The sequence below is a fragment of the Nicotiana tabacum genome, chromosome 23 (assembly GCF_000715075.1).
Source record: "Nicotiana tabacum cultivar K326 chromosome 23, ASM71507v2, whole genome shotgun sequence".
Classification (NCBI taxonomy): Eukaryota; Viridiplantae; Streptophyta; class Magnoliopsida; order Solanales; family Solanaceae; genus Nicotiana; species Nicotiana tabacum.
The window spans coordinates 136,904,434-136,926,313 of NC_134102.1; positions in this window are offsets into that span (position 1 = coordinate 136,904,434).

Sequence of the window (21,880 nt, forward strand, 5' to 3'; positions counted from 1 at the left end):
GAGGCGATAAACATGGACTTTATTACGGGTTTACCTCGTTCTTATCGTAAGTTCGATTCCATATGGGTGATAGTCGACATGCTCACGAAATTAGCTCATTTCCTTCCGGTCAGATCTACATATACAGCAGAAGATTATGCAAAATTATATATTAAAAAAATAGTGCGACTACACGGAGTACCAATATCTATTATATCTGACCATGGGGCCCAATTTACAGCACATTTTTGGAGGTTATTTTAGAAAGGCCTAGGGACTCAGGTGAATCTCAACACAACTTTTCATCCACAGACTGATGGACAAGCCGAGCACACAATTCAGACGCTCGAGGATATGTTACGAGTATGTGTGTTGGATTTTAAAAGAAGTTGGGATGAACATCTACCTCTTATCGAGTTTGCATATAATAACAGTTACCACTCCAGTATCCAGATGGCTCCGTATGAGGCTTTGTATGGGCGTAAGTGCAGATCTCCTATAGGGTGGTTTGATGTTGGAGAATCTGGATTACATGGGCCAGACCTAGTTCAGCAGGCCATAGAAAAAGTAAAGCTCATCCGGGAGCGACTGTTGACAGCTCAGAATCATCAGAAGTCATATTCTGACGTGCGGCGATGAGATTTAGAGTTCGGGGTTAATGACTGGGTATTCTTAAAGGTGTCACCTATGAAGGGTGTGATGAGGTTTGGCAAGAAAGGCAATCTTAGCCCACGGTATATTGGGCCTTATAGGATCATTCCGAGAGTGGGCCAAGTAGCTTATGAGTTAGAATTGCCCTCAGAATTAGAGTCTGTCTATCCGGTTTTTCACGTATCTATGTTACGAAAGTGCATTGGCGATCCTACCCGAGTGGTTCCCATGGATGATGTACAGATTACAGAGGGCTTGTCATACGAGGAAGTTCTGGTTGCCATCCTAGACCGAAAAATCCGCAAGCTACGGAATAAGGAGGTAGCCTCTGTGAAGGCCTTATGGAGAAGCAAGAATGTGGAAGAGATGACGTGGGAAGCAGAGGAAGAAATAAAGTCTAAATACCCCCACCTATTTCAAACCGAAGATATGACTCAAGATGGGATACCTCAGCACAGCCCCATTCAGGCCAGTAGGTCCTCAGGTAAGCTTTTGTTTTTGATGTTCCAAATTTATAATAGACAACTATGTGGGACCAAGTGTGACATGTATAGTATACTTTCTGGCTGTGCGCAGGGTGGTTTTAGTCTAGTGTACGGAAGAGACTCTGGCAAAAATTTCCCCAAAGTATCTAAGAGAAGACATTCGAGGACGAATATTTCTAAGGGGGAGGATGTTACATCTCGCATTTTTCGTACGTTAAAGTTTCGTCTTCAATTAATTAACGTAGACTCGGGGATGAAATTTTTTTGAGATTATAAGCATTATGCTATTTCAAATACATGATGAGTAAATTCGTGAAGGAGAAAAGGTAAGCAAATAGAAGAAAATGAGTTTCGTTGAAGGTTGCCGATTTGGGATAAAATACGGGTCGAGCGATAATACCCAATATTTATGGACTAGTACCATACAAGGTATCATATGACCATGGTAGTATGATGTATAAAGTATTTTTAAAATGAGTAGAATTTTAAGTAATGTGAGACAATTCTTAATTATACGGGTAATTGGTTAATTACCAGGTAACGGGACATTACCTAATCACCTAATAAGTGGATAAAGATTTAATAATTCCTACCCCACCTCCACGTGGCAGCAAGCCACTACTATGGCCTATGACACTTAGTCATAGTGGCTTAGTGTCAATTTAAAGTTACAAGACACTTACGTGTAAGACATTATAAAACTTAGTTTCATAACATTACAAGATTTGGTTTTCTTCCTAAAAATCCTATTCAACACATTTCAAACCAGAATTTGGTTTCATAAACATTACATTCAAACTCCATCCAGCAAGATTTCAATAAAATTCTTGCAACCAAACAATTCCAACGAGAATTGTTAGAACCATAGCAACGCAAAATTTTGCGGTTCTAAAAGAGTACGGTGCAATCTTTTCCAAGAATATTATACGGATTTTTTCCTACTCCATGTATGTTAAGGCTAAGCCCTTCTTTCATTTGGCATGATCCCATAATTACACGAGTTTGATAACGAAGCATAAAGAAAAGTTCATATCCCGGAATTTACGTATATTTTTCTAGTTTTGTAAGTTACAATATTCTCTTTATCGGGACCTCATATTCATTTGTGTATTTTCTTTTTCCAGTCAAGAGAGCAGAGAGTCTATATAGAACAACTCAAATTTCAAACCAATCTATATGGCAAAAACTAATGATAAATACTAGTCAATATTTTTACCTGATATATAGGTTGTGTCTCCATGAATTGTACGTCATTCAAAGAAACTTTAAGGAATAAGCAGGTATTGCTTGGTCTATTACATTTGGTATGTTTATTATCTTATCAAATCAATTGTGTTTTATGGTCACTAGAATTCGTTTAAATTACATTGCATTTCCTCAATAAGTGTGCAATACATATTACGTGTACAAATTAGATTTTTATATATCTTCCACACTGTAATAACAATATAGCAAAACGTTATTATATAATAAGACATGGCTTATAATACCGAGATTGTGATTAGCAACATAAAGAACTAGCTTCATCATGATACATTAACCCGTCTATTCCAATTCTACATCTAACTGTCATAAAATATATATGGATTTTGTTGAGATAAGTAGAATTACTAATCATAGTTAGCTAAGGTGGTTAAGAGGAGCGTTAGCTAACTTATTAGAAGGGTTAGTTAGAAAGTTAGTTAGGAGGACAGTATTATATTATTTTTATTACAATCGAGCTATAATCGATGTGCAGGCCCCTATTGGGCAACTTCTGATCAGATGGTAAGTTATATACCGAGCCTAATATTGCCGAGTGCCTATGAGTGAGCCCAGTTGGTTGAGATACAGAGCCTAGTATGGCAGAGCGCCTATGAGCGAGCATACTACGGCAGAGCAGATATATATATATACCGAACCTTGTAGGGCCAGACAAGTATTTTACTTATTATATTGAGAGAATTGAGTCAGTATCAGCAGGTAAGCATATGTTTAGATTATCAGTTCAGTTTCAGCTTTCTGTATACTGTCTTACATACTCGGTATATTATTTCGTACTGACGTCCCTTTCTAGGGACGCTGCATTTCATGCGTACAGGTTCAGACAGACAAACGGGTAGACCTCCTCAGTAGGTGTTGCCCGAGTTCAGCTTTATCGGAAAGCTCCTCATCCTTCGGAGTTGCCGAGTCTAGAAGTTTTGTGTACATCTTGTGTATATATGTAGATAGGTTATGGGTAGGTCGGGGCCCTGTTCCAATCACAGTACATCTATCAGTAGAGGTTTGTAGACATATCCTATTAGTTAGTGCAGTATGTTGGGCTTGTAAGCCCTGCACGCATATTTTGTTGGCTTGTCAGTTATAGTGGTTATGACGGCCTTGCCGGCCAGGCTTTATGTTGACATTTAGTCAACGTTAATCTCTATTCAGTTTTATATTTTGCTTCGCACATTATCTTGTAATGCGGCCCATGGCCAGAGTATGACATTACATATTCAGAGCCTCTTAGTCGTATCTAGTACACAAGGATAGGTAAGGCACCGAGTGCCGGTCTAGCCCCCAGGCTCGGGGCGTGACAGGTTATTTCTCTTTTAGTAGTTTTGCATGCCATGTTAAATCTGTTCAACACTCGGACCGCCGACACTATTTGGTCTTGTAACCCTAACTACTTTATGACCCTCGATCTGATGATGTTGGCCGAGCTACCTAGATCAATCAACAAACGTTTAACTCGAGATTTATTGGTAAGTACGGAAATTACCGGTGCATCATTATAAGGTTGTACGATGCCCTCGGCATTCTTGTCACCGAATGAAATGGTTCCCTCCGGGACGTAATCTCGGGTGCCCTTTTCCCTCGTGATGGATACTTTAGTGCACTTTATCATTTTCCTCTGAGGGACATCGACCCTTCCAATGATCATGTTGATGACGTGCTAAGGTTCTTTTTGTTCGGTCTGTTTGTTGGAGTCCCTATTTCTGAAGTGGTTTTTGGCTCGATCACTCAGAAATTCTCGAAGGTTCTCGTTGTTAAACAACCGGGCAACTTCTTCTCTCAATTGTCGGCAATCCTCGGTCCTGTAGCCATGAGTGTCATGATACTTACACATCAGGTTAAGATCTCTCTAGGTACGGTCAGAATGCAATGGTCGAGGCCACTTGGTTTCCTTGATGCGCCTAGTGGCTGATACGATGCTGGTTGCATCAACGTTAAAGTTATACTATGATAATCTTGGTGCTTCCCTTCCCCCGAGTGTCCTGTCAAAACCATTTTTGCTCATCAGACCTCGGCTATTGGGCCCTCGATCGCTTCTCTTTTTGTTCCTTGTAGAGTTGCGCTCGGACCTGTTTCCTCTTCGATCTGAACTGTATGGTTGATACCGATTTCGTACCGGCCTTGATTCATGATCGACGACTCTCTTAGACCTGTCGTCGGTTCTGATGGGATAAACGGACCCAGAATGGGCTTCGAGTTAGTCGTCCTCCACTCTCCAAGTTACTGCCGGGTACTCTACCAAATTTTGTTTTAGCTGCTGCGACGCTAAGGAGCTTCGGGGGTTAAGTCCTTGAGTGAATACTTGAACTACCTAATCATCTGCAACCTGAGGCAAGTCCATCTGTTCCATTTGAAACCTTGACACGAACTCCTTGAGTATCTCGTTGTCTCTTTACTTAACCTTGAAAAGGTCCAATTTTCTGGTCTCGAACTTGATGGCCCCAGCATGAGCCTTCACAAAAGCATATGCGAGCATAGCGAATGAGTCAATGGAATTTGGGGGCAAGTTACGATACCATATCATCGCTCCATTTGACAGAGTTTCCCCAAACTTCTTTAGTAACACCGACTCGATTCCATCGTCTTCCAAGTCGTTGCCTTTGATGACGCATGTATAGGATGTCACATGCTCATTCAGATCCGAGGTTCCGGTATATTTTGAAATATTGGGCATACGAAACCTCTTCAGGATTGGCTTTGGTGCCGTGCTTGGAGGGAAAGGCTTTTGGACAAATTTCTTGAAATCCAGTCCTTTCAATATCGGGGGTGCTTCCGAGATTTGATCGACCCTGGAATTATATGTCTCCTCCTTCTTGTCATTTGCCTCAATTTTCTTTTCACCAGATTCCACCCGTTTCATTAATGCTTCAAGCATTTTCACTATTTTGGGACTGACATCGGACTCAGCTTCACCTAATCTTTCGGTGATCTGCTCATTTCTTCGAGTGTTTTCCCGGGACGGTTCGGGCTCAACTCTGTTGCGGGCACGACTTTGAATTTGCAGCTGCACTATCGCCGCATGTTGAGCCTGCAACATTTTGAAGATCAACGTAGGCTAACCTCTTCGCCTTTGGGCGCTCCTCAAGTCGTTGGTCGGGCTCCTCTGCGAACGCTGTTCTCTGGATATGTTGGCAGGTTTGCGTCGATGGCCACCTGCGAGTTAGCATCGACTAGCCTGCAACTGGACTTTGTTGGGATCAGCATGGGGAACCTTGTTGCTGGGCACCAGATTGTTATTTTTGCCATGATGGCCAGACTCAACCTCAATGTTCAAGTGAGGAGATTGGGAGTTTGACATTTTTAATTTGACCTGAAATTAAAATCTCAAAGAACAAGCGTAAAACAGAGTGTGTTATGAAAATTTGTATCAAACTATCACTATTATCCCTAGCCTCACGGTGGGCGCCAAACTGTTTACCCTTAAAACGGATAACAATTGAATTTATACGCAGTTTTAAGGATATGTGAATTAATATAATACAAGTGATTAATGACTGTTAGATAAACGAGTTAAAGACAAAGGAATAATCAAATCAATTGTGACGTTAAGGCGGGGCTCGGATTAAAGCTAGAAAATAGTTCTGCCCTCGACCGGACCCTCAATTCGAAGCCAATTTCATGTAAAGAACAACTATAAAATAAGAATTTTTCAATAGCTAGAGAGCAGAAAAATGAATTTGTATTGCCTTGGTTTATGTGTTACAATGTGTGTTATTAAATAAAAAGTTTCCCCTTTATAAAGTAGGAGAGTTTCATCCATAGTATAATTCTAAAAAAAGGTAAAAATCCTTATTTTTCGTCAATTACTGATCCGCTATCGACATCGGGCGAGGTTCGTGCAGTGATATCCGGTGGGGTGCGGATATCACGGCTCTCGGTTAGTCATGTGCAACCGTTGTCATGCTTTCCGAGGTCTCGGAGCTCGTTCTAGGTTCGGGGAATGTTGTCTTATCAGGCCCGGAGGCGAGCACTCCATTCGGGCCTCGGTACGAGAAGTTCCCAACTTCGATTCCGATCCCATGTAGTCTTATCCTCGCTTCGTCTGACCCACCGTGAAATCAGGGTATGCGGTAGCCCCAGTTTCACCCGTATACAAAATTATGTAATGAGATTGGTTATATTAAAAAAGTGCTAGATCTATCATTTGGATGTGAGTTATCTCTTTGAGTTTTCTTCTAATATTGTTCACTTATAATAAAAAATGTTGTTATGTACTAGTTAGTATCATGATAATTTTTTTATTTACACCAAACTGCAAGTGAACTTTGTAGAAAAGAGAACTTGTAAGACAGTATATGGACTAAACGACTAACTCAGCGAAAGCTAATTTCATATTTCATGTGAATTAATTAATTGATTTTAGTGAGACTTGATTGTCCTAAAAAGGAACGTGCCTACAAAATTCAATCAAATATTGTCTATAAATTTAAACAACTGATCGCACTATTAAAACTATAACCATATAACTCGGCTAGAGATTCAAAAGATGAGTGATATCATTCTTTATTATCTAGTCATATCTACCCATACTATTGCATGGTCAATGGAAAATAAAGAAAACTTATGACGAATGTGCAGTTAACCAATCTCCTTTTAACATAATACAACCTGCCATTGGTTGTTATACTTTAAGTCTCTTAACTTTTCATTATTTAGTCTTTAAATACGAAGGAGCCTTCGCGTAACTAGTAAAATTGTTGCCATGTGACCAGGAGGTCACGAGTTCAAGCCGTGAAAACATCATCTTGCAAAAATGCAGGGTAAGGTTGCGTACTATAGACCCTTGTGATCCGGCCCTTCTCCGGACCCTGCGCATAGCTGGAGCTTAGTACACCGGACTGCCCTCTAGTCTTTAATATTTATATATACATAATCAAGCAGTAATATTTATAATTAATTGAAAAGTGTATGACGTGGAAAAGTTTATACTTGCGCATCAAATAATGTTTTCTTGGGAAGAATCTGCTGGAAAAATCTTCCTTAACAATGGATAAGATTCATATCAAAGATATTTCCAACAATTAGTCAAATCAAGACTGTCAACAAACATAATATAATAAGTTGCTTTTAAGTTTGTTATAAAAATCCTTGGATTTTGTCCAATTAACGACATGTATCAATCATGCAATGACACGCAGGCTTCTTTAATTACTAATTACCAAACTACTGTATATGCTTTTTTCATCTGTCACTTCCAAAAATTATGTTAATCCCCTTCCTTAATTAGAAAAAAGACGCCTAAAGTATAATCTATGTAAATGCTGATTTGGGATTTTCATTATGTGATTTGGTCAAAAGTCATTGATAATTGTATGTAAAATAGGTGTAGATGGACCGACCTATTTGAATGTATGGTGTACCAAGATTTTCAACAAATCAAAACTGATTTTGTCATTTTGCTTTTCCGTAATGTTGACGTTTATCGTTATTTGGTTCTTTATTATGAGTTTCTTAATCAAGATCAAGACCTATACAAATAAAAAAATGGGAAGAACAGTGAAACTTCATATTCTTGTTTAACCTTTGAGGGAGAAGCTATTTGAGACTAGCACCTGAATTTGTTTAACCTTTGAGGGAGAAGCTATTTGAGACTAGCACCTGAATGTTTGTTTCTCTACCTTCCTGCTTGCTAATACTAACAGGTGGTTGATTGCCTTTTCCCGACCGCTAACAGGTGGTTGATTTTTATTGGTAAATCAAAAAAAAAATTGTCACGGGAAACTAGATCGAGACTTTATAAGTAATTATTCGCATACAGTATTTATATCAGCCAAACCAATAAACATAAAGTACATATCTTTCACACATATTTATTACGTAAATCATGATTAAGTAGTATGTATTTTAACATTAATTTTATAACCCCTAAGATTAAGTTTCATGATTTAGTGTAAACTTGGAATGCGGGAAAGTTCATCTTTTCTAGAAGTAAAACTTGAGAAAAAGGGACAAATCCTCAAATTTTTACGAAATAAAAGTTGTCTATTAACAAAAGGATCCATTTGATACATGCAAGTAAAAAGCTTCTGCATTCAAAAGAAAAAGGATCTACAGTTTGGTCAAATAAATTTAACAACAATAACATACCCAGTATTATCTTACACCATGGGGTGTGGGGATGGTAATGTGTACGCAGACCTTACCCCTACCTTGTGAGGATAAAGAGATTGTTTTCAATAGACCCTCGGCTCGGAAAAGTATAAGCACCACATTAATAAAAATATAGACAGGAAGAGATAGTACCAAAAAGTCATATAAAAGTAGAATAAAAACAACAAGATAGTTAGGTGATCAACAATGAAAGAAAACAACTGTTAGTCATAAAAACCTACTACTAGCAGAAAGCGAGACTACGTGTCAATCCTACTGTTATGAACACTCTAGACTACCTACTTTACTTCCCTAATCCTCGACCTACATACCTTCCTATCAAGGGTCATGTCCTCGGTCATCTAAAGTTGCGCCATGTCTTGCCTAATAACCTCTCCCCACCTCTTCTTTGGCCTACCTCTACCTCTCTGTAGTCCCTCCAATGTTAACCTCTCACACCTGCTCACCGGGGCGTCTGTGCTCCCCCTCCTCACATGCCCAAACCACCTAAGTCATGCTTCCCGCATCTTGTCCTCAATAGGGGCCACACTCACCTTGTCGCGAATAACCTCATTTCTGATCCTATCTAATCTGGTGTGCCTACATATCCATCGCAACATTCTCATCTCTGCTACCTTTATCTTCTGGACATGGACGATCTTTACTGGCCAACACTCTACCCCATACAACATCGTTGATCTGACCACCACTCTGTAGAACATACCCTTAAGTTTCAGTGGCACCTTCTTGTCACACAAAACACCGGAAAAGCGAGTCTTTATTTCATCCATCCCGCCCCAATACGATGTGTGACATCTTTATCAATCTCCCCATCCCCCTGAATAATAGACCCAAGGTACTTAAAACTCCCTCTCCTAGGGATGGCCTGCGAGTCCAGCCTCACCTCCCCTTCCCATCTTTGAGTCTCGCCACTGAACTTACACTCCAAGTATTCTGTCTTGGTCCTGCTCAACTTGAAACCTTTAGATTCTATGGTCTGCCTCCATACCTCTAAATGCGCGTTCACTCCATCTCGCATCTCGTCAATCAATATAATATCATCTGCAAATAGCATGCACCACGACACCTTTTCTTGGATGTGGCGCATCAGTACGTCCATCACCAGAGCAAACAAAAAAAGGGTGAGTGCCGACCCTTGATGCAACCCCATCATAACGAAAAAATGGTCCGAGTCCCCACCCACCGTCCTCACACGGGTCTTTACTCCATCATACATATTCTTAATCAACCTAACGTAGGCAACATGTACCTTTCTAGCCTCCAAACATCTCCACAAAACCTCCATTAGAACTTTATCGTACGCCTTTTCTAAGTCGATGAACACCATATGCAAGTTCTTCTTTTTCTCCCTGTACTGCTCCATCAATCTCCTAGCAAGGTAGATGACTTCTGTAGTCGAACGACCCGACATAAACCCAAACTGGTCTAATAAATTGAACAATTACACAAATTCTTGTTCTGAAATTTTTCATTTTATCATTGAGAATTTTCTTTACCTTAATTATCACCGGGTATAACCTATGCAAATTGAGCGAAATAGCATCTTAAAAGTAGAGATCTGCAAGCAGATTCGCTTTTCAGAACTTAAATGAACTTAGAAGGAATATATTAAACATCAAAAACATTCTTTCATTTAATAAGAAGGCGAAAGTATATAATTTGGTATAGTTTAGAGAAGAATTAACCCCAATATTCGCTCACTCAATCACTTAAACTATAAATAGCTGGTGGAGGTATAATATATGCATAATTTATGTATTATATATGTATAATTATGTATAATCAATGTATAAACTATGTACATGGCTATAAAAAGTAAACAAAAAAATATGGACGGCTATTTGTGTAAAGATCGGCAAATTTGAACATTTTTCCTTCATTTAATTGTTTTGACCTTCAAGGACCATAGTAAAGAAAAAAGAGAAACTACCTCGTTTGATAACCCAAAATAAAATACATTATTAATATTAGCCCAACTTATAATATGCTACCATATTTGGCCATAAATTTATAGTTTAGGGCCAAATCTGATGCTATTTTATAAGTGGGACTATTATTGATAATATTTTTTTCGTTTTTTGTACTTTTCTTCCCATAGTAAGCTTGTTAATACGCAGAATACCTATGTAAAAATTGCATGGGCGCCCTATTTGGTCGCCCCTTTTTAACATGTACCCGCTTTGTTTTTCTATTTGCATCCGTACCCCTTTTTTTGTTAAAAGCCTTTTAAAAAGATGCTTTTGCCCTTCTTTATTAAAGACTACTTTCTCTCCAAGTATACGCCAGTCTACTATCTCTGTCTCTCTCTCCCGTTCTTCGCGTTTTTGATTTGTTCTTCTCTGAAATCAAACGGTTTTCATCATTCTTCTTGATTTTTCAACTGTTTGTTCCCCAATAACATTACGTATAATCACAGGTACATTGCATTAACTTTCTGGGTTTTATTTTAGTATTATTTTTACGATTTAATTTCTGGTTAAAATAGATTTTAGGGTTTACTTTGATTAGTGAATTAGTTTTCTAGGTTTTACTTTTACGATTGTGTTTTTAGGTTTTTTGAACGTGTGTTTGTGTATTTGATGAAAATTCTATAAATTCTTCAGTGATTTTTGGAGACGTGGAAATTTTTAAAAATTTTGAGAGTTAAATAGATGATGCTATTAAAGTGTGAAGTTTATAATATTTCAAGGATAACTTATTTCTAGGAGCTGAAGTTTTGTTTTGTGTTTTGTGTTTTTGTTATATTTTTTATGAACTTCAGCATTATTTGGAGTTGAATTTATATTCTGTTTTTGTAAAAACTACAGCATGTTTTTGCTAAAGTTTTTATTTTGTAACTGGTGAACTTTGGCATTCTAGGAGCTGAAGTTTTATTTTGTATTTACTGAACTTCAGTATTTAGGAGCTGAAGTTTTTGTTTTATATTCTGAGAGCTGAAGTTTTAACTGATTTTTTTGATAATGTTCTGATGTTATTTTTTCTATCTTTTATTTTTTTTGAACAGATAGCATCTAGGAAATCCAAATCACCTACAAATCCTAAAGCACCTAAAGATCCTAAAGCACGTAAAGAACGTAGAATACGCAAAGGTCCTTCAATCCCTGTTGCTCTACCTACAAAATTAGGGGAGAGGTATTATGAGTTTCGAGATTGGTTTAACTCTCGTGCTTACTGGAAGGGGAACTACGATTTGAAGTGTTTAATTACAACTTTCTTGACTCCTGCACAACAGGTTAAGCTGAATAATGGTACATTTCGGTATATTATGGCTATGGAGAATTTTCAATGCAACATGAAGTTGGTTCATTGTTTGATTCTTTCTCGTATATTCACCAATGATCGAGACTCCATTAGTTTCAAGATTTTTGGCCATGATGTATCGTTCAGCCTTGAAGACTTTCACATTATGTGCGGTTTGAAGATCACGGCACATAATGTTGAAAAAACAAGTAAACGAGAGAGCAAGATTCCGAAGTGCTATTTTGGGAAGTCTAAGGGTGTGACCTTGAAAGACATTCGAGATTATATGACCCGGAATAAAATTAAAAAGGATGATGTAAATTTCAAACACGTATGTGAAAGTGATGACGATGATGTGAAGCTTATGAAAATTCTTGTTGTGGAGTCTATTTTGTTTGAAAAAAAGAATGAATCAACTGTACTGGAGGAGTATGCAGCTATTGTTGAAGACGATAAGGCTTGTGCTGATTATACTTGGGGTAATGCATCTTATGAGAAGCTCATTACCTCAATGAAACATGCAGTGGACAACCAGGACAAATATAATTCAACTGAGTATATTGTTGGTGGATTTTCATTTCCATTATGTGTTTGGTTCTATGAGCGCTTCCCAAATATTCAGGAGAAGTATTTAAAAGAGGACGACTTCCTTGATGCCCCTCAGGTTCCCAGGATGTTACGTTATGTATCTTTGGGAGAGCCTAAATATAAAGAACTTCATGAGGATTACTTCAGTAATCATGGTGTAAGTTAATGTTTTTTTATTTTTGTAGTTGTGTTAATATGTTGACGTATCAGCTTTATTTTATTTTCATAATATACTTTTTTGTATTAAACAGAAATATCGGACATTTAGGATATTGGATATAATTCCTACCAAAGAGGAATTGAATTCAATGCCTTTAATTGGATAATTACCATACAGCCGGATTCGTTCAAAGGTACTTAATCCGGTTCCTTCAACTGGTGAATCACCACGTAGTCGGAGTCGATCAAAAGAATCCAATCGAACTCTTGTAATTAGTGAATCACCTTGTGCCCAGAGTCGTTCTACAACGACGTTTAACAATGAATTAGTCAACACAATATGTCGTGTAAGTTTTAGGCTGAAGTTTTTGTTTTTGTGTTTTGCAAAGCTACAATATGTTTTAGCTGAAGTTTTTTTTCGGTTTGTGATGAACTTCAGCATTCTAGTAGCTGAAGTTGTGTTCTGTATTTGCTAAATTTCAGCATGTTTTAGCTGAAATTTTGTTCTGTTTGTGAATAACTTCAGCATTCTAGTAGCTGAAGTTGTGTTCTGTATTTGCTGAACTTCAGCATTCTTTAGACTTGAAGTTTTGTTCTGTGTCTCTATACTAGAGGGTAACGATGGAGGTTAAAAGACATGCAGAAGAAGAAAGACGTATGATCACGAAAGAAGTTGTTGAGGAGTTTCAACGGGATGAGCGATTTGCTATTGTGGATGAGGTTTTGATAAAAATCAAGGTAAGCTTATTTATAGAGAAGTCTTTTTTTCTGCTAATGTTATTCAGATTAATCATTGTTAGTAATTTTTTTATGGGAATATTTTGATGAGAAGTTTGAAAAGTTGTTTAAGATTGTCGATAAATCAAAAGGAATGGACGATGGCGATGCAGATTTTGATTTGATAAACTATCGACAATATTATAGGATGAACGACTCGTTCGAACCTCTATCAGATATTAATGCTGCTCATGATCCACTGCATAAAGTCGCAGATGAAAATGTAACAGGTGAGGAAGCGGCTCTTGAAGGCGATGGTCAAGTATTCGAGGAAGTTCAACGTGTTGAAGAACAAGTTGAAGAGAAATGTTCCAGTGTTGATAGACTAAGCAAAGATGAATATGATGAAAAGTTATCAACCGAGAATGTAGGAAGCAAGAAAGGTGCAGATGATGAAGTTATCGATACTGAAGAACATGCGTCGAGTTGTGCTTTGGGTAATGATATTGCAAAAGGCAATGTGTGTGGCAATGGAGATCATGAACCTGTTGGTACTGAAGAACTGACATCGAGTGATTTGTGTACCACTATTGGGAAAGGCAATCCATTTGCGGACACAATAGCTATTTGCCAAGAAATTTTAGGCGTAGAGACAGGAAGTTTTCACTACAAGTATAAATATTTTCTATATATATATATATAGGTCATTGATTCCTCCCCCCTCTTTATAAATATGCAGTGGAAGTTGAAAATAGTGGTGCTTCAATTGATACAACTCAAAAACTCTCTGATGATGCTGCATTGCATGAAGATAGAATTGAGAAAATCCTTTTAGAGAATACTCCAATACTCCTCGACGTTGCTGCACAATTGAATAAAGCTGGAGCTGCTGAGATCGACAAAGGCATGCAGTCTGGCGAAACCACAGTGGAAGAAAAACGTCAAGGTATTCTATAGATCACGAATTTATTACATTTGATCTAAGTATATATTTTCAGTTTGAAATTTTACATACTTTCTTTTCTTTTTTATGCTTTTTTGATGATTATTCAGAAAGACTCAATGCAACTGAAAAAGAAATTGGTGAGCTCATTCGGCTATATGAAAAAGGAGAAATACATATATTCACACTTGTTGGCTCACAGACAGGTGTAAAGTGTGTTTGTATTATTTTTAAAATTTAGTCAGTATTATTTAGTATATTTATTTTTTGCATGAAGATATAGGTGTATCTGAAGGTAATGGAAGTGGATCCGTTGGAATGCAAACACCATCTGTGTCGCAACACTTAGACTAGGTAGTTATTTTCTGCAATTCAATTACAAGGTGTTTTGTTGCCTAATGTGTGTTTTGTATCAGTTGTATTTATGTATATATTTTCCTTGCTTTTGCAGATCTCATCTGATGCATCACAACTTCTTCCAAATCCTAAGAGAAGGAAGATGTCCAGTTCTCCTAATATTTTGTGTGACACCAGTGTTATCCCCAACTTCAAGTTATGTTCATTTTCGCTGGGTAGTACAGAAGGGACTGGTTCAGAAGGTAATTCTGCTGCTGTTGTTGTTGGTGAAGAGAGACAAGAACATCGTGAACAGTAGGGAGTTGGTCAAGTATCTGCCACCATGGCTGTGGATATTTCCCCTGCTGCTGAACCGCAACAGTTAGTTGTAACGGAACAACAGGAAGAGCAAGCAAAAAGAAAACCAGATAAAATAGGGAAAATGATTCGTATGGAGAGTATTTGGTTGAAATCTCCTTACGTCATTCCTAAACAAAAGCGAAGGTGGCAAGATTGGAAAGTAGGAAAAACTACATGAAGGTGTCCCTTCCATTATGTTAATCAAGACAGTGCATTGATGCAAAGATTTATAGACTGGTTGAAGACGGATGCCAGTGAACATAATTCCAAGCCATTCAGATTAGCTGGAATTGATATTCTAAAGTCATTCTTTACCGAGCTTGTGGATCCTACCTCTGATATTTCGAATGAAGTAAGTTATTAAGTTTGTTTTTTGAATTGCTTTTCAACTGTATTTCCCAAAACTTCAGCTTATTTTTGTTTTAAAGTTTTTGTACTATAATTTAGTAAACTTCAGTTTTATGTATGGTAAAATTGCTGAAGTTGTTTAGCTTATTTGCTAAAACTTCAGACTAAACTTGCTGAATTTTTTGACATGCAGTTTCTAGTTTTTTTTCTAAACTTTAAATCAAACAAGCTGAAATTTTTTAGGTTATTTCCTAATACTTCATACTGAATATGCTTAAGTTTTTGTCATGCAGTTTGTAGTTTTGTAATGCATTTTTTCTAAACTTCATACTTATGCATGCTGAAGTTTTATTTCACATATTTTCTTTTGTTGTTGTTCATTTACAGCATATTGAAGTGGACGTATATTTCTTGCGCAAAAAATATTGCTATCAACTTCCAAGTTATCCAAAATCAAGATATGCAGTAACAAATTTAATTTTTGATCAGTATATGACTATGTTGGCTAGTGTTCATCCTTCAGATGAACAGAAGGAGAAAATTAGAATAAGGAAGAAAAAGAAAATGGAGGAGAAAAAATAATAGAAGGGAAAAAGAGCAAATCAAAGAGAAAGAGGACTGCCAAAAAACAGGAATGTGAGGATTATGAAGAAGAAGAAGAAGTGAAGATTGAGAATCTTACCAAGTTTACTTGGCTTATTAAAGAATCAACTGGTGAAAAGGTGGCCAACTACGTAAGAGGCATTGACCTTTCATGTGGTATCATATGGGCATCTGCCGAAAAAGTATTCTTTCCATTTCGACTTAAACCAAGGTCGGGCCAGAGATCTACGCATTACTTTTTTGGAATTCTGCACTTTAAAGATAAAACTATATATGTGTATGATTCCATGAGCAACACACCATATGAGTGTGCGTTTGAACATGTCCAAAATTATGCCCGGTTAATCCCACACTGTCTCAAATGCTTGGACTTTGGCACACACAATAAAATTTATGGGGAAAATCCTGTGAAAAAATTTGCAATTAAGTGGATGAACACACCCCTACAGGATAACAAGTACGTGTTTGGCATATGTGTACCATGCATCTTATGTTTATTGTTTTTTCTTCTTGTGTTAACTATTCTTCAATTCTTTTTCATGTCCTTTTTGTAGTGTTCCTTGTGGTATATTTGCTCTTAAGTTCCTTGATATGCGGTTGAAGCAAGAAGATGTCTTCAAATTCAATCAAAGTCATGCGTTGATATTCAGGAGAGAATTGGCTGCAAATCTTTGGGCTCATGGAAAGTGAAAACAAGATAGCGGTTATGAAACTCCAGAAGAGCAACTAGGACATGACTATGGAGAATATGAAGACACTCTATGTGAATTTTTCGATAGAGAATAACTTGTAAATGAAAAATATATTTTTTCTTTTTTTTCAAGGATGTAAGTGAAAACAAAATTGAATTTGTGAATATACATTAATTTTTGTGAATTATGTGATGTCTGTATTTTAAATTTTTGTTTTATTCGCGTTAATTAGTCTTTTAGTTATCTTGGATTGTATCAAATACTTTTGTCTCTTTTATCATGAACTTAAGTATATTTTTGTGAAAATTCAGCACGCTAAACTTCAGCATGAACTCAATAACTTCTTGTTTAGGCTGAAGTTTTGGATAAAAAGTGTCGACTGTAGGACAAAAGGTTCATTAGCATATTAGTATATTAGCATGAAGTTTTAAGTTCTGCATGTTTAGTGTGAAGTGTTAGAAAATGAACAAAACAACTCAGCATGTTCAGTCTGAAGTTTTAGCACATGAACTAAATAACTTCAGCAATCTTCAGACTAAAGTTTTAGCACATGAACTAAATAGCTTCAGCATATTAACACATGAACTAAATATTAGCATATTAGCATGAAGTTTTAACTTCTACATGTTTAGTGTGAAGTGTTAGGAAATGAACAAAAACAGTCTGAAGTTTTAGCATATAAACTAAATAACTTCAGCATCTTTAGACTGAAGTTTTTATAGGAAACTCATTGCTAACCCTCAAAACTTTAGCATGTTTTGGTATTTTTTAACTTGATACTTATCTTTTTTGCATTTACTAGCTACTTTTTGTCTTTTATCACCTACTTTATCTTACATTTAAATTTGTCTGACCATATAGTAAATGAGCTAAAAAGTTGCTTTTGAATTTACAAATAATAAATGAAAACATTTTAGGCTGAAGTTATTTTTTTACTATAGAAAAACTGTGGACTTATTAGGCTGAAGTTACATTTCTTTTTTTATTTACCACCTACTTATTTTCTTTACCACTTACTTATCTTGTTACATTCAATTTCTCTGAACGTAAAACAGTAAATAGACCTGAAAAGTTACCTTTGCATTTATAGATATTAAATTGATTAGGTGCACTCTTTGGCTATATTAATAATCTCTTCACTTGAAAATTTCATAGTCATCCATAGACTTCTATCATTTTTCTTTAAATTTATATTCATCCTTAGCCTTTTAGCTTTTTAAAAGAAATAATGTTTGGTGCTAGCAGAAGTAGGAAGGTTACAATGGATGAACTTATGTAGAAGTGGGAGAGTTTAAAGTCTGATTGGAATAGTAACATACCAATGGCTAATCTTATGCAGACGTAGGATCATTGCCGATGAATCATTCTATAACAGGCTGAACCTCGAACGCAGTTGTGAAGGTTATTCAACCTTGTTTGACAAGGTTGTCCATCAGTTTGATTGTTTTAAGTTTCCCATCTGGGACGACTATGTCAAGCTGCAAAACAGCCTGAAGAGTCTTCCTTATCTTATGGACAGAGTAATAGTTGAACAAAGTCAGTTGCGTGATGAATTCAAAAAGTTAAAGTGTGATCTCATTGGACTTTGTGGTCTTTTGCCCGAGTATCCTATAGTTATCTCTGATTCGGATAATGATGAGATATATCGAGAAATTGAAGATTATTGTTCTGATGATGGTGATGATGCTTAGTTTTTGTAATCCTTTTTTTATGTTTTTCTTCTGTATTTTTTGTTAATATTTTTTATGGCTCTTCTTTTTGTTTTATCAATGTTTTGATGATGGTCGTGTTTTGTTAATGTTTATGTTGTTATATAAATGAAAATCTTGTTATATTTTTTTGTATAATATTTTTAAATTTTGAAGGCTGCATTATGATTTTAATGTAATAAACATAGTATGTCAACATAAAACTTCATGACTTATAAGCTGAAGTTAGCAAATATAAGTTAGAAACTTGAACCTTTTTGATCTGAAGTTTATAGCTTTTGATAGTCACACTTTATAGGCTGTAGTTTTTTTGCATACATTTTTCCGTTAATAGGCAATCTTTTAAGAGGCAGACTTATATATGCGGAAATGTTTTAGTTCATTTCATAAAACTTCACACAAAACATGCTTAAGTTTTGTCCAGCAGTCTGCAATTTTTGTAATTATTTTCTCCAAACTTCAGAGAGAATATACTAAAGTTATTTAGTTAATTTTCTAAAACTTCAGTCTAAATATGCTGAAATTTTGTTACACATATGTTTTTTTTTTTTTGTGTGTGTGTGTGTGTGTGTGTGTCAAAGATATGTATTTCACTTACAGTTTTTCTCGCTGAAGTCATTGCATACTTTTTTAAAATGCAACCAAACCTGTAAGCCGCGCAATAAAAATGAGTGGTTTGTACTTCAAGCAATATATAAAAGAGTATTTTTCAATCCAAGAGCTTATTTTTTTTATTTCTACGAAAACAATCATATTTCACATATATCATTCAATAATTAAAGAGTAAATTCAGACCAAGGATTATTGAACGTTGGAGTATTTTTCAGCGTGTTTCTTGGAATATGGATGAGGTGCTGGAGAAGACAAGCAAGTTGTTCTATTATGCCCAATTTTTTTACGGCGACTACATTTGGTAGACTTCAATGGTACTGATTTAGTCGCAGGGATATGCCTCTTCTTTTGTCTTCTTCCTTGTAAAATCTCTACATTGGGAGGTTTTGTGATTTCAGATTCTATATTTTGTGGAATATCCCATGAATTTTGATCTGCCACAGTATTCACATATCCTTCATATGTTTTACACCATGTTTTCCTTGAATACCATTTTTAGCAGTAATCAGATTTCTGTAAATATCTCTTATTAATAGCAGCAATTGCGTGTGGACAGGGTAATTCATCAAATTGGAATTTCAAGCAGTCACAAGTTCTTTTCTTTAAGTCCAAAATGAATTTCATTCCTTCACTATTTATTCTAAACAACATTGAATCAAGGTTGAACACCTAAGAAGGAATAAAAAGTAAAAAAAACTATATTAGTGTATTATTGCTTCAAAAAGAAAAAGCATAAAATTTTTATATGTAACCAGTAAATTACTGCAGCAGATATAAAAGGCTGAAGTGATTATGCATTAGTTAATTACTTCAGAGAAAATACGTTGAAGTAAATTCTGAAGTTAATAAATATACTCACAAACACTTTGCAAGCCAAGCCCGTCTTCTTGTCATCTCTTCTTCTGCCCATATTGATACTTTGTGAAAAGTTTCATGTGCTTTTTTTCTCCGTTCGTAAAACCACTCTCCCAACTTTTCTTGGATAAAATCTAACATTCTTAAAATAGGCATCTCTCTCGCTTTTAGTAACACGGAATTCATTGATTCTACCGTGTTTGTTGTCAGCATATCATAACGTCGCTGTGGGAACCACGATCGAGCCCATCTCTCTGGCGGCTCTTCCATTATGTAATTGTATGTTTTCTTGTCAACACTTTTGATTTGGGACATTAACTGATTAAAATCTTCACGTTTGTATGACCTTGCAGCGCTTTAAAAAAGATTTATTACCGTGGCTTTTGCATGTCTTTGCTTTAAATTTTTCTCAAAGTGATAGAGGAAAATACCATGGTGAGCTTCAAGATAAACTTTTCTAATCCCATTTGCGATCGATTGGTTTCTATCTGATAAGAAAACCAGTTCACGACGGACTTGAATTGCTTTTCCCATTTTTCCGAAGAACCAAATGTATGCATCATTATTTTCTGAATCTGCTACACCAAAAGATAGAAAAAAGATTTGATTGTTTGCATTCTTTGATACAGAAACAAATAGAACGCCATGATATTTTGACTTTAAAAATATTGCATCTACTGCAATCATGGGTCTACAGTAGCACCAACCAGCTATTGATGCCGCAGGAGCAAAGAACATGTAAGCAAATCTGTACAGTGAAACACAAAAAAAACAAATCATAAGGTGTGAAGTTTTTCAAATAGGAATATTTTAAACTTCAGGCTGATGGTTAGTATTGTCTTGCTTACCGATTCTGCTCATCTCTTTTTATGCTAGTGTACATCCCTGGGTTTCTATGTACTATCATGTGTAGGTATGAAGGAAGAATCTGGTAGTTCTCTTCCGGTGTTCCCCTTATGCAAGCAATAACTTTTTGAATAGCGCGTCATGCCTTATGATATCCAATGTCAATTCCAAATTTCTTTTTCATTTCACTTTGTACAAAGGCGGGTGTAACCTCAATCTTTTTATCTCGAACATGTTCTAAAATTTGTTCACTTATAAAATTTGATGTAGCATGCTTCTGATATGATTTTCTTGCATTAACCGAGCATTCATGGTTGTTATGATATTTTATCACCCTGAAAAGTGAGGAATTTTTTATTTTGATAGCACGTACATTCCAACCATATTTCTTCACGATGCATTTTAGCTCGTATCTCTTTGAACATGATCTAACAGCAGTGAATTCAACTTTTTGGTTTATCTCCAAGTTGCAGAAAAATTTAGTCATGTTCTTCTTTTTCTCAAAAATTGATCCTACTCTTACTTCCTCCGACAATGCATCGTGCCTAAGTATTTTACATGGTGGAGATTCTTTCACCTTTTTCCTCACTCTTTTTCTTAATTTCTTAGAAGCAGTAGAAGTTTCAGCAATTTCTTCAATTGTATCTGATGTTATCGATATAAATTCCTTGTTTCTTCATCTTCGTTGTTGCTTGTCATTGCAGAAGTTAACAAAAAACTTTGTTGGATCGTGTGTTGGTTGTCTATTTGCATTATTAGCTGTCCTTCTTCTTCTTGGTCATCAAAAAACTGGTATGAATTTATTGTAGCGACGAGTAATTGTTGCAGCATTCCATATTTTGAAGCAGCCGTAATGTTAGAAAGTTGTTGCTCGTTGTCTACTTCCATTATTGGTTGTTCTAGTTCATGTTGATAATTAACAAATTGTTCTGAATCTATTGTATATGCAAGAGATAGTTTGAATGTTGCAGATTCTGAATCAGCTATACTGTCAGAAATGAGTTGTATTTTTTCGACGACAAAATGGCAATTCTTGTAAGCTGAATCAGTTGTTAGCATATGTATACAGGTTTTGAGTTCTTCATCTGAAGTTACAAGCATCCCTTTGCTTGTATTTAGTTTGATATCAAACCATATCTTTAGTGAATAGTTGGTTGAATCAATATCTATAACTTCACTAATTTTCTTTTGGAAAGTATTGAATGATACTTGTTTATTAAGCATAACAAGTTTTGTATCATGATCCAAGTATTTGAAATCAAAATTTTACCTCCCATTGAAAGTAATAACAAGGCAAATCGAATTCATCCTGCAGAAGTATGTTTAGTGTCAAGTATTAGGAAACTGAACAAAAGAATTTAAGTGTGAAGTTCATAAAAGATTCATTAG